Source organism: Balaenoptera physalus, assembly GCF_965194825.1.
Source record: "Balaenoptera physalus genome assembly, chromosome: 13".
NCBI lineage: Eukaryota > Metazoa > Chordata > Mammalia > Artiodactyla > Balaenopteridae > Balaenoptera > Balaenoptera physalus.
Window position 1 is genome coordinate 40,462,082 of NC_138892.1, and position 15,147 is coordinate 40,477,228.

Sequence of the window (15,147 nt, forward strand, 5' to 3'; positions counted from 1 at the left end):
GAACCGCTAGGATGAAGACCCAGAGTCATTAGAGAACCACAGGCAATTCACTCTTTACTACCTAGAATCAGAAAAGGCTTACACTTACCCTTTCCCCCAACAAGACAACATTAGGAGGAGACCCTCTTTAGAGTTTATCAGTCCAGTAAGTTTAGAAAAGGAGGGGTGGGGAAGTCCTGCCTAAAATTAGTTATTTTAATCTATTTTATCAGATTCTTAAATACATAGGGCTTCCGATTTTACTCCTGACAAATCCTGAGAGTACCCTGAATCACTACCAATGTCAAGCAGGCACCGTTTGCCCAAAATCATTGGCAAGGAGAAGCAACAACATAATCCCAGCAGTTCTTTTTACTATTTTATCTTTCTGCAGCACAGCAATGCCCCAAGCCAAAAACTCTACTCCCTGCCTTGTCCCCCAGTCCTTACACAAGATGCACATACTAGTTCAAAACAGAACCCTAGACACTTTGTGTTGTTGCTTTTTTCATTTATGGGTGTTTTCTATTTATCACCCCACATTGACCTTGTGGGAGGGAATCAGCCAAAGTATGAACACTAAAATAGTGCTCTTACAAAGTGAAAACGTTGACTCCCTGTAACATTTATGAAGAGTTCCTGTAACTAGCATAATTCTGAAACTTTTATGAGAACAATTTATAAGGATTTCTTTTAATAAGAGAAATTCATAATGGAGGTTGTCCTTATAAATTCTGGAATTTTCATCTTTCAGATGAGTTTAGGTTAAAAAGATGTTTATTTCACTAACATACTTGCCTTAGTAGGTAATCTTGGCAAATAAGTTTTAAATTGCATTTTCCTTTTTTAGAGTAAATAATGGACTGAAGTTTTAAAAGTACAAGTAGAGGTAAGAAAAAACAATGCTTTTTGGAGACGTTGAAGTTAATAAATTTTGTTTTACTGAGGCACTAAGTGAACCACAAAACAACTGCTATTACTCTTTATGTAAAAATTTGTTTAACCGGAGATTTTAAATTTGGATCAAAGTTTCAAATAGGAGTGTATCAGGCATAAAGACATATAACCACATAGTTATTCAAACTCAGATTTGTTCAAGGTTCCTTAAGAGTTTTTTCATCCTTGGTTTCTTTTGGATGCTACTTAAAGGACCTAAATCCTTTGTTTTGAAAATCAAACACTTAGAAATATAAATGTAATAAAGGATGGCAGTACTTCAATATATGTGCATATATGTCATTTTCCTCTTATATCCATGAATGGTGAATGAGAAAATACTATTAGCATGGTAAGTTGGGAGACGGGAACCTGGCAATGAGCCATACAATGTACTAGAGAACTTACCTAACCATTCAGAATCTCAATGTACATAGCAGAGATAAAACCATCTCTAAACCTCCCGGGTAAAATTCTTGAATAGAAAATTTCATTAAGAGAGTAGTTGGCATTATCTTAGAAGGCTACTCAAGGTCAGTTTACGTGGAATTTTGCGTGAGTAAATCAGGATGGGTTGAAGCTTTTCAATAAAGTGAAGATTATTTTTTTTATAACCTTCTATTCTGAAATAGAGAGCCTTGATAAAAGACTGGAGCAAGTATAGAGCTTTTATAGACCCTGGTGCAATGTCGGCTACCTTGCAGAGAGCCATACATCTCTATTTAATCATCCATTCTCTAAGGGCTTTGGGATTTCAGATAAATTTAAATAAATCAACCTTGATTTTTCAGACAGAATTAGAAAACCTCTGATTTATGGGCCACTCAAACTTGTACCTATAACAGTGTAATGACAAAGTAGGAGACAATTTTAGATAAATGTCAGCTAAGATTACAGTTAAAACTCATGCTCAGTTGGGTCTTGTCTATCCGATATGTTCTTTGTAGCCTTGTTTTACCAATGTATCAAATGGCACTTATATTTTACAGAACCTTTCAACATTTATTACTTTCACAAAGGGAAAAGTATATATAAATTGAAAAAAGTTCTGTGCATTGATTTAAAGCCCATACTAAAGTTCCAAAGGTAAAATCAAAATATTATTCTATCTTGTGCTCTGTCAACCTTGTTTAAAAAAATTCTTTTTTTTTTTTTTTTTTTCCCTTTGGGCTATAGAACTGGAAACCAGTAACTCTTTCAGAGATGAAAATTTTATGAACATGGTCTTCATATTGAAATACTCTGAAGGTGACTGGTTACAGTTTTTCCACCATTGTTTTTTCTACTCAGGATATGCAATTTTCAATTGGGGATATAATTGAGAGAAGATGGAGTAATTAGTTTTTCCTCAATTTGTAATAGTAAAAAAGGTATTTTGCTGTACTTTCCATTCTTGGTAGAGTAATAAAAGGTACATTATTGTCTCAGGGCATAATATCAGATAAGATATGAATGAAGTAAGGCAATGACTTTTAATAATTTAAACTATATACTTTTAGTTTCAAAAATAAATCCACTATTCAAAATATATTTTAAAACATGATTAAATGCATATAACTTGTAAAAATTAATATACATTCACTGTAGAAATTTTGGAAAATAAAGAAATATATAAGGAAGAAAAGCAATATTATGTCTAACCTTACTTTCCAGCTCCCAACACCCTTAGCATATAGAATATTATTTTGGTGTATTAATCTCTGGAATTTTTATATGTATATGTATATATTTATATATAAAATTGGAATGATGATTACATAAGTTTTATATCCTGCTTTTGGTTATTTTAGATGATTTAAAAAATATTTTACCTTGTTATTAAATATTCTTCCACAGAATTTTAAGATCCACATGATAGCCTGTGAAATATATGTAGCATTATTTATTTCTTTGTTTATTATAATAAACATGATTCTCCTTCACTAGACACAGTGTAGTGAACTAAATGTGAATATCAGTTGATAAAGGTACAGCTTTTGCTGGAGAGCCAGACATCTGAATAAATAATATGACAGAAAAACATGAAGAAAAACATGATATGAAAACAAGAATTGGAAATCAATGATGGCTACAAAGAAATAAATTTAAAAGTACCAAATTAAAGAAATTAACATACCCATGTTGCATTATTTTACTAAATTGAGTTAGAATTGAGTTTTTAAATATTCTTTTAACTGCCCAAGTAAATAACCTACTAAGGTTAAGCCATATACACATATTTTCAGTATTTCAATTTATTAGTGTATTTTCATTCAAATAATAAATCTCCCATACGGTTATGTAATTTTTATTGCATTCCAGATGTGACATGCAAATTAAAATTACTTTCACACTATACTATCTAATTAGACATTAATAGAAAAAAACTCCATTATTTCCCATATTGTAGCTCTCATTGAAAGATGAAAATTTTAAGAAAAAAATTAAAAATTTCTTTTAATAAATAAGTTTCTGCAAATTAAGATTGCCTTTTCAGTTAAATAACATAAAGAGATAGAAACAGTACTTGATCTAAAGTATGCAAATTCACTCCTAAAAGCAATGTGAAATACAGCTGTATATGACAGAAAAGAAATTAATCTGGTACTGAAGAGAGAAGGAGGAGAGAATAAAATCTGTTCATACATTTTATTGGAAATTTCATTAGATGCTGGTTCTTATTTTTTAGTTTTTGGGGTTTTCAATACATTGGATCACTGAAAGTCAAAGAGTAATTATAAAGTTTTAAAAGCCATATATATATATATGTATATATATATATATATATATATATATTCAGCAGATGAAGAAAATATATCCATAATTTCCATTAATCACTGAAGTACTTTTCCTTTTATCTTTCTCACTGATATTATTATACCTTGTACTTTTAACCTTAAATAATTATATATACCTCCTTTGATTTTTTTTTTAAGGTAAGAACAAATATAAGAACTAATTTTAAAATTTAAATATGTAGTTTAAAAGGATATATAACTTCACTTACACCAATGGATAAATCATCCAGACAAAATTAACAAGGAAACATCAGCTTAAGTGTCACGTTAGACCGGATAGACTTAGATTTAGCAGATATAGACTTAGACTTAGCAGATATATATATACATATATATATATATATATATATATGTATATATGTATATATACATATGTATATATGTATATATACATATATATATATATATACACACAACGTTACCTCCCCAAATGGCAGAATACATATTATTTTCAAGTGCACAAGGAACATTCTCCAGAACAGATCATGTGTTAGGCCACAAAACCAGTCTTAAACATTTTAAGAAGACTGAAATTATATCAAATATTTTTCCTGACCTTAATAGTGTGAAACTAAAAATAAATTACAAAAAGAAAACTGAAAATTTCACAAATATGTAGAGATTAAACAACATCAAACTGAACAACCATGGATCAAAGAGGAAATCAAAAAAATCTTGAGATAAAAGAAAATGAAAATACAACTCACCAAAATTTATGGGAATGTAGCAAAAGTAGTTCTAAGAGGAAATTTCATAGCAATACATGTTTAGCTCAGGAAACAAGATAAATCTCAAATAAATAACCTATGTTTACCCCTTAAGGAACTAGAAAAAGAAGAATGAATAAAGTCCAAAATTAAAAGGAAAGAAAAAGCAAAGATCAGAGCAGAAATAAATAAAAGAGACTAAGAAGACAATAGAAAAGACCTATGAAACCAAGAGCTGGGTTCTTTGAAAACATAAACAAAATTGACAAACCATTAACTAGAATCACCAAGATAAAGAGAGAGGGCTAAATAAATATAGTCAGAAATAAAAGAGACATTACAATTGATATCACAGAAATACAAAGGATTATAAGAGACTACCTTGAACATTTATATATCAATACTGAGCTTTGTAGAATAAATTCATACATTCCCAGAAAACTACAGCCTTCCAATTGAAACACAAAGAAATAGAAAATCTGAACAGACTGATTACTAGTAAGGAGATTGAATTAGCAATTTAAAAAAACCTCCCAACAAAAAAAGTCCAGGACCAGACAGCTTCACTCATGAATTCTACCAAACATTCAAAGAAGAATTAATACCTATTCTTCTCAAGCTCTTCCAAAAATAGGAGGGAACACTTCCAAATGCACATTACAATGCCAACATTACTCTGATACCAAAACCAGACAAGGATACCACAAGAAAGAAAATTATAGGCCAATATCTTTGATGAATACAGACTCAAAAATCCTCAACAAAATATTAGCAAACTGAATTCAATGATACATTAAAAGGATCATACACAATGATCAAGTGGGATTTATTCCAGGGATGGAAGAACAGTTCAGTATCTGCAGATCAATCAACATGATACACCACATCAACAAAAGGAAAAATAAAAATGACATGACCATCTCAATAAATGCAGAAAAAGCATTTGACAAAATTCAACATCTATTTATGATACAAAAAACTCTCAATAAAATAGATATGGAACAAACGTACCTCAACATAATATAGGCCATATATGACAAGCTCACAGTTATTCATACTCAATGCTAAAAATCTGAAAGCTTTTCCTCTAAGATCAGGAAGAAGACAAAAATGTTCACTCCTGCCATTTTTATTGACACAGTATTGGAAGTCCTAGACAGAGCAACTTGGAGAGAAAAAGTAATAGAAGGTATCCAAATCAGAAAGGAAGAAGTAAAATTTTCACTATTTGCAGAAGACATAGTATTATATATAGAAAACCCTAAGGACTCCACCAAAAAACTGTTAAACTAATCAATGAATTCAGTAAAGTTGCAGGATAACAAATCAGTATACAGATATCTGTTGCATTTTTTTATACATTAGTAACAAACTAGAAAGAGAAATTAAGAATGCAATCCTACTTACAATTGCTTCAAAAAAAAAATACCTAGGAAAAATTTATCCTAGGAGGTGAAAGATCTATACACTAAAAACTGTAAGACAATAAAAGAAATTGAAGAAAATACAAATATATGGAATGATGTTTGGTGTTCAGGAGTTGGAAGAATTAATACTGTTAAAAAGTCCATACTACTCAGTCTACAGATTCAATGCAATCCCCATCAAAATTTCAGTGTCATTTTTCACAGAAATTGAGCAAACCATCTCAAAATGTGTATGGAACCACAAAAGACCCTGAGTAGCCAAAGCAATCCTGGGAAAGAAGGACAAAGCTGGAGGCTTCATGTGCCCTGATTTCAAACTATATTACAAAGCTACAGTAATCAAAACAGTATGGTATTGGCATAAAACAGACATATAGATCAGTGGAACAGAATAGAGAGCCCAGAAATAAACCAACGCATATATAGTCAATTAATTTATTTTAAAAAAAAAACAGCCAAGAAAATACACTAGGAAAAGGATAGTCTCTTCAGTAAGTGGCGTTGTAAAAACTGGACAGAAACATGCAAAAGAATGAAACTGGTACAATGTCTTACATCATACACAAAAATTAACTCAAAATGGATTAAAAAATTGAATGTAAGATTTGAAACCATGAAACTCATAGAAGAAAACATATGTGGTAAGCTTCTTGACATCAGTCTTAGTGATGATTTTTTTTTCGGGTTTGACACCAAAAGCAATGAAAGCAAAAATAAAGTGGGACTACATCAAACTAAAAAGTTTCTGGATGGCAAATGATACCATCAACAATATCAAAAGGCAATCTTCTGAGTGGGAGAAAATATTTGCAAATCCATATGTCTGATAAGGGGTTAGTATCCAAAATATAGAAAAAACTCATACAACTCAATATCAAAACAACCAATCCTATTAAAAAATGGGCAGAGGCTCTGTATAGATATTTTTCCAAGAAGACATACAGATGGTCTACAGACACATAAGCAGATGCTTAATATCACTAATTATCAAAGAAATGCAAATCAAAACCACTATGAGATATCACCTCACACCTATCAGAATGACTATTATCACAGGTCTTGGCAAGGAAGTGGAGGAAAGGGAACCCTTGTGCACTGTTGGTGGGAATATAAATTTGTGTAGCCACTATGGAAAACAGTATGGAGAATCCTAAAAGTAATTAAAAATAGAACAACAACAAGATCCAGCAATTCCACTTTGGGGATTTAGCTGAAGAAACAACAACACTAACTCAAAAAGATATAAGTATCCCCATTCATTGCAACAGTATTTATAACAGCCAAGATACAGAAAAAAACCTGTGTCCCAAAATGTGAGATTTATATATATAAATAGAATATTACTCAGCCATAAAAAAGAATGATATCCTGCCATTTGCAACAACATGGATGGATCTTGAGGGCTTTATGCTAAGTTAAATAAGTCTGACACTATGCTAGGCATTATGAGAGAATTCAGGGAATATTTCTGATTTCTTTAAAAAAATACCTTATAAACTTATCAGCTTACAAACTATTTTACCAAATAAAAAACCAAGGCTCAGAGGAATTAAACGCTTGCCCCAAATGAGACAGCTGGAATATCAACTCCAGAGTATGAACCAGGATCTGAATTGAACTCCAAGGCTATTATTATTGAGTTCACAATTCAAGACCCTTTAATCAAATTGGAGAAATAGAAACGATGAACATATGAGAGGAGCACCGCCTCAGAGTGGGAGATCTTAAGCACGATGAACTGTTTCTTTCACTGTATACTCTTTCTATCAGAAGAAAAGCATTTCCAGTTACCTTATATCTGAAAATGAAATACACCTTGTTCAAATGCTTTTCTAATGAACTTATTTACTAAGATAATAATATAAACTCTGCATGTAAAGTCTGTTGTTCAAACTATCTTTGATTAAAAGTATATGGAGGTGGGCTTCCCTGGTGGCGCAGTGGTTGAGAATCTGCCTGCTAATGCAGGGGACACGGGTTCGAGCCCTGGTCTGGGAAGATCCCACATGCCACGGAGCAGCTGGGCCCGTGAGCCACAACTACTGAACCTGCGCGTCTGGAGCCTGTGCCCCGCAACGGGAGGGGCCGCGATAGTGAAAGCCCGTGCACTGCGATGAAGAGCGGTCCCCGCACCGCGATGAGGAGTGGCCCCCGCTTGCCGCAACTAGAGAAAGCCCTCGCACGAACCGAAGACCCAACACAGTCAAAAATAAATAAATAAATAAATAAATAAATAAATAAATAAATAAATAAATAAAGTAGCTATAAGAGCACCCAAGCCCTTACATTAAAAAAAAATAAAAAAAAACCACCACCGTTTAAAAAAAAAAAAAAAAGTATATGGAGGTTCAGAATCAAATCTATATATCTGAGTCACTTTGAACATAAACACATTTTGTCCTTATAACTCCCCCAACTATATTCGCTTTGAGCAATGAACAGTGGTGATGGGTTAAGTACAGTCCTTCCCACATATTTAATATGGTAGGTGCTTTATAAATCTTACCAGTTGTGAAACTGTGCACAAATTTGAGTGTGGAATAGAATCTTTCTGTATGCACAGCTGGATTCATGATGCATGGATATTTATAGGTAACCTGGATACACAATGCATGGATAATATATAGATAATCTGGATATGTGAAACTTAAGCCAGTGACTCAAGCAGCAGCATCATGCCCAACCAGTGAAAAGTAATCAGTATTCACTATAATCTTCTGGGCCAATTAAATAAAAATATATTATTTTGAGCAGTTTAGAAAGGCTTTTTTTTTTTTTTATCGTTACAATAAAGTCTTCCCATGTGACAAAATAAGATTTAAGCATTATGATACAGAGTCCAGAAAAAAAGTAATGTTTTATTCAAAGGAATAAACTTAGTCATATGTTGAGTAAAGAAATGTTTTTGTATCTTCAGTTGTTTATATGTTACAGATCATTTGGAGAGTACGTTAACTGAAAATTCATTTTATTCAGTCAACTTTTAAAGTACAGCTAATAATTTATATTTGAAAACATTCCTCATATATGAAAAACAAATTAGCCCTAGAGCTCCCCAGCCCGCACTTCATCTGCTCACTGGAGAGCCTGTTGGCATAAATTCCTGGGGATGGTTTGCAGAAGACCATCCTAAATCCCTAGCAATCACTGATTGCTCAAGAGTCAGTCTTAATTTAAGCATGAAGGAGAATTAATGCAGAGGTTCCCTCCAGCTCCTAAGCTCTGAGCTTTAATCACTGCTTTGGCGCTGCCCAGGGCAATCAGCACATCAGAGCTGTGACTCATTCCTGGGTAAGCTGAGTCTGGTATGGACCTGGGTGGATGAGAGCTTAATTATACCTTGTCTTTTTCAAGCAGAAACAACTGGTATATTTAGAGTCTTCTGCACTGCCTGAGATCATATTTGATCTACTGACCTGAAGATGAAAAACTTCCAATGTGAATTGCTGACTCATGTAATACCTAGTCTCTCCTTTTCTCTCCATCTCTTTCTATTTTTATTGGTGGAGAGTAAGATCTCATCTTAAATACCTCTGATATTTATTTTCAGTTCATGGAAATGAGATTATTTTTCTCTCTTGCTTGATTTTCTTTACATCTTAGATTGCCTCAATTTCTTTTTGAATATGAACTGATTAAATTTCCTGATTTTAGGTCAATACTACTGTTGATACTAGAGATCAGCTAGTTCAAGTCATGTAATTGTCAGTGAAATTTGCTTCTTCAAAGTTTACTCTTGGTACCTGGCCACGCTGAAAATTTGGGCACAGGTTATTAAGAGGCATATGTTAATTTCCCAGCATAGTACAATGGTATTCTATAGTGAGTTCACAACTAATCCGATGTTCTCTAAAGAGATTACAACTTAATCCATTGTAATTTAACTTTTATTTTTGATTTGTAATAAGAATAGCAGCATCTCACATGTACCAGCCACTGTCCTAAATAACTTTTTATATTATTTCAATCCCCACAAAAACTTCTATGAGATAAATTTTTGTCATCTCCATTTAATAAATCTGAAAAGAAAGACTCTGATTTTATGAGATTCGTCCAGGCCCAAAAAGCAAGTAAGTGGTAGACCACAGAGTGAATCTAGGTCAGTCTGAATCCATGTCCCATGATCTTAATCAATAGTATACACTACTTCACAAAAAAATTGTACAGATTAAAAGCTATAAAAGTATTTAGATAGACTGTCTTTGAAATAGTTAACTTCTCTAAAACTGAAATATATTTTCTATGAATCTGAGGCAATTCATTGAGAGTTTTTAAGAGTTTAGATTAACTGTAATCTTTTATATGAAGAGCCAGATCTTTAGTTGAATCAACTTTTACCAGACTCTATGATGATTTGACAGTGCTCAACACAGCTAAAATAATACGGTCCACCAAAGATCTTTAGTCTGTATTTGGAAAAATCTTTGCCAAATGTGAGACTACAATCTTGTAACATAAATATCGTACTGGGATCCATTACTTCACACATTGTCAAATGGAAATCCTGGTGAATATTTTACTCATTAGATTTCTCAACATAAGTTTTCAAGATATTAAGCAGTCTAATTATTTTCAAAAGTAGGTACATGCAGTAACAGAAACAGGAATATAATTTTAGAATTAGGCTATTTTCACATTAGCTCTGTAGCAGACTTCAGAACACACTTGAAATGTGGAACTTGTAAAAACACTTATCAAAAATGAAATAAGGTGGTGTCTACACCCACACTTGTAATGGAGAATTCCCCAAAGCATTCTGCTGCTATTTGGACATTTTCTCCCACGTGTAATTATTTTTTAATTCCATCAATTTTGCACTGCGATTGTTTTTTCCATGACCAAGTCTCCTGTCAGAATTAGGTATATATTTAACTTGATGGCTACTTTTCTATGTTTATATTTACCTGCCCTTTCCTGGAGAGCTATGGCCCCTCTTTTTTTATGTAAACTTTCATGTATAATAAAGGGAAGTGGGCACATCAAATAACTGGAGGCTCTGATTCATGGTATAGGCCTTAGACACGAACCTGGCTGAGTGGCCACTTGCTTGTCTTCAGGACCCCAAAGAACCTGTCTTTAAGGCTTTCACATCTTCCCATCTTGCTTCGTGTATAGCCTCAACTAAAATAATGACAGAATAGTGGACTATCTTATGAAGAATGTAGCCATAGTCAGAAACAAGTGCTGCTGTAGACATTCCTGTGTGGTAGGGCTTATAGGCCTTCATACAAGTAATAAACTATCTGACTGTGACTAAGAAGTATTAAGTCTTTCCACCCAGCCTTAAACAGTCTACCTTGGGAATTATGTGTTTATAACTAATTGCAACCAGGTACAGAACTGCTGGCTGGGCTGAATTCACATGAACAGCCAAAGGGGATTTAAATATTTGTGTTGTTGAAGAAAAGGGCATGCTGAAATATTGATATAACACAATTTTCAATATTTATCCAAACCAACCAAAAATTTCTTTGTGTAATTGAACTATTCATCTCATCCCAAACAAATCACGCTACTTCCTGTATTCTTCACCACTGTCACCCCTTTGGAGAAAGAGATAGAAAAACTGAAAGCATAACAGTTATCATAATCTATTATTTCATTTTAATTATGTACTAATTTAACCATGACTCACGCTAGCAATAGGATTCTTAATACCATTACTTTGGGGAAGTAGATTATGATTTTTCCCTAAACCACTTGCTTATTCTTGTCATCACTCTTTTATTATTCCAGTGCTTGAAATTCTGATACAAAGATGTATTTTTAAGCGTTCTTGGAAAAATATCAGTAGGCTCCCAGCAAATCTCTTAGAGCAGTGAAACTGCATTCAGATTTTGCATTTAAATGGTAGATGAAAGGAGACAGACACCGATGCAGTCTAGGAGCAAGGCAGCCAGGTGCTTAGTAAGGATTATGTTTGATCATTTAAAAAGGAGGGGGGAAAAAGTGCTGTGCACATCATCAGTCTAAAACCAGGAACAGAAACGCGTTGAATTCAAACTGTGTCATTTATTCCATCACTGCCGTGCGTGTGCCACCTTCTCCTCCTCCTCTACTTTATCCTTCTATTTCTTCAGTTTCCGCCCACATGGATTGTTGCTACCACCTATTATCCTCCAAGGGAGATAGGAGGGCGGACTGGCTACTTTAGCTCTCTGGAGAGCTGGTGCAGCTCCAGTTCTGGAAATCAGCTCACTGTGAGTGTTGGATGTCTTCTGAGCACTGAGATTTCACACTTTGCTAACATGCTTGCAGTTCCATATTTTAGGCTCTGTGTGATTACAAATGTTTAACAGGCTAGTAAGATCACCCACCGGAAATGTTTGTAGAAACTATATTTCAGAACGATTTCTAAATGTCCTTTTTTTTTCTTTCTGAAAATCAGGATAGGATTGAGAGGCTGTTCACTTATAATAGGATCATGATAGAGAGCTGTTTATTTCTAAGGCTGTTGGATCAAGCTTTTAAGGAGAGCGATTAAAAATGCATCTATGGCAGAATAAGAATGTACACGGATAGTACGAGGAATACGATTTTATTTTATTTTCCTACACTCCAGATATGTACCAGGCCCCTTACACCATCCTCTTCAAGGTTCTCTGAAAGACATTCTTTTAGTTGCAAAGTGCCTTACCGAACTTAAAAGGTGTGACAGTAAAATAAAAAAGACAATTACTAACAAATACCACAATGAGTGTTGACCTTCTAAGAAATCTCTCTGGGAGACTGTACGTTAATTACAATGAAGCTACCATGGCTTGAAACGTTTCTGGAACTCCTCTTCTGGAATTGTGTTCAGAAAGCCTGTTTTACAAATCACCTAAGAAAATGAATTTCATACCTTGTCTATTCTTACTGCTGTGAGTGCACTCAGGATGAGTTTAAAAACTGGGTTGTTTCATAACCAGTTTGAATTTGATGGAGAGCATCCGTCACTGATAGAACTTACCAGTTTCTGATTTTTTTAAACAGAATCTCTCTTTTCAAGTATTCATGAACTGCTTATTAAATTTCAACAAGAAGTTCATGAATTGTTCAGCATCTAGAAAGATTGATTAAATAATATAGACCATTTCCATAGAAATGGGCTTATTATTATTACTAACTTCCAATATTTTTACATGGCAAGTCAAAAGAAAATAATGTTTTAAAAACTCATGAAGAAGTATGGTTCTTGAGCTTTCAGAAGTTCTAGAAAATGAGACTCTCACCCTGGGGTGAAAACTGACAGTTAACTTTATCAACTTCCAAAAAAAAAAAAAAAAATGAAATGCACAAAACTGAAAAGACTACAATTAAAAATAAAATAATAGCTTTGTGGGTTTGACTATAATAAACACAGTAAAGGAAAATAAAATTTGATTCTTTAGTTGCATATGAATAACTCAATCATAGCAACTATAAATGAGGTCCTTAACTTAAAAGCAATACAAACACCATTTTTTAAGACTTTTTTTCAAGTTTATATATGTTTCTTAAAAACCTTGATTATATTTATTATTAAATAACCATTGAAGGAAACTCAACACAATTTTTAAAAGCTACATTCACTGAAGTACCAATATAATGTAAAATCTGTCATAAAATTAGTAGTGAGTTATTCTAAATAATACTTGAATACTGTTATCAGCTATTATCAAAATAGATATCCTTCTAATTAAGCAAAACAATTTAACAACATTTTAAAGGCACAGGTAGTAGGCCATGAATGAGTTATATTCCAAATATTTATACACTAAAGTTGCAAAATTTAACTCACAGTATATCTCAGATATGCAGGGGAAGAGTAAATTATTTATCTGTATTTGATCTGGTTTTTCTCTTAAGTATCTACTTGATACTAGGATGTTACTAGGCAGGTATGTGTCTGTGTGTGCAGGGGGAGTGACATCTAATGAAATATTTAAAAACTTGCAAACTTAGTTCAACATAATGATTAGGCAATCCCATTTAATCATGCTTAATTTCTGTAGGAAATAAGAAAATTTTTATTTCTTTGTATTTTACCTTCCTCCTCAGTACACAGCATGACTTCTTATTTATGGGAGAAAAAGCATCACCAAACCCTACTTGAACTGATATGAAAACCATATGCAAAACCCTGCTGAAACTCAAGGGCTTTTCCACCACACCCCCTACTGCCCTAGTGGAGTGTGATATGGTATACAGTAAGTCCCCTCCATATGAAAGAGGTCCATTCCGAGAGTGCGCATTCGTAAGTCCAACAAAGTTAGCCTAGGTATCCAACTATCACAATGGGCTATATAGTACTGTACTGTAATAGGTTTATAATACTTTTCACACAAATAATACATAAGAAACAAACAAACACAAAAAATAAAACATTTTTAATCTTACAGTACAGTACCTTGAAAAGTAGAGTAGTACCAGCTACATCACTGCTGCTTTTACGCTTGACATCCTGGGCTTGAAATAAAGATACTGTACTACTGCACTCTATACAGCACTGTACAGTAAAGTACACAAAAGCACAACCACTTGTAGAGGATGCACGCATGTGACAATGTACACCAGACACATGAACCAACTTACGTGATTGGACATGTGAATGTACGTTCACATCTTTGAAAGTTCCCAACTTGAAGGTTCGTATATAGGGGACTTACTGTAGTTGATTGTTTTAATTATCCCCTTATTTTGTTCACCTTGTGATTGTTTCTAGTAGTAGAGGTGGAACAAAAGTACTTGCTGTGTACTGAGATTTGCCATCTTTTAGTAGAAAAAAGGATGAGAACTCAATTATTCCTTTTGTGATGATTCCAAATATTCAAACAGTTAACCTTGCATTTATCATCCTTTCAGTATCTCAGTGTTCAACTCTTTTTATGATCTTTCTACTCAAAGTGTGAAACATAATCAGCAATATCTGCATCACCAGCGAGTTAGAAACAATGAATCCCAGACATACTTTAGACCTATGCAATCAAACCCTGCATTTTAACAATATAGCCAAGTTAATCTTATGCAATTTAATGTTTGTGATACACTGCACTAGGAGACAGAAAAATGTGGTATGAATTTTGGTTCTACCTTTGTGACCGTGGTCAACAAAGGATTATATTCCTCATCCATAGGATGGGAAAAATATGCTTATAGGTTTTTTATGCATACGATTTGGCATTTAACAAGGTTTCCTCCACCCCTTTCTCTAGGTAACCAAAACAGCCCTTTATGTCCTATTGGGATTCACCTAATCTTCTAGTGAGGTATCTACCTATAATATTTATTCCTCACAATATTGTATCTGACAAAACTCTCTGTGCTCCATGGTCAAGCAGTGCTGGATTTCAACACTGG

The 15,147-nt window shown here is 33.4% G+C and overlaps 1 long non-coding RNA gene across 1 annotated transcript in view; it reads left to right on the forward strand.

Moving 5' to 3' along the window:
• The window catches only part of LOC309640440, a 676,795-nt gene that overhangs the window by 5,660 nt on the left and 655,988 nt on the right, over positions 1-15,147 (forward strand). The window lies entirely within an intron of this gene.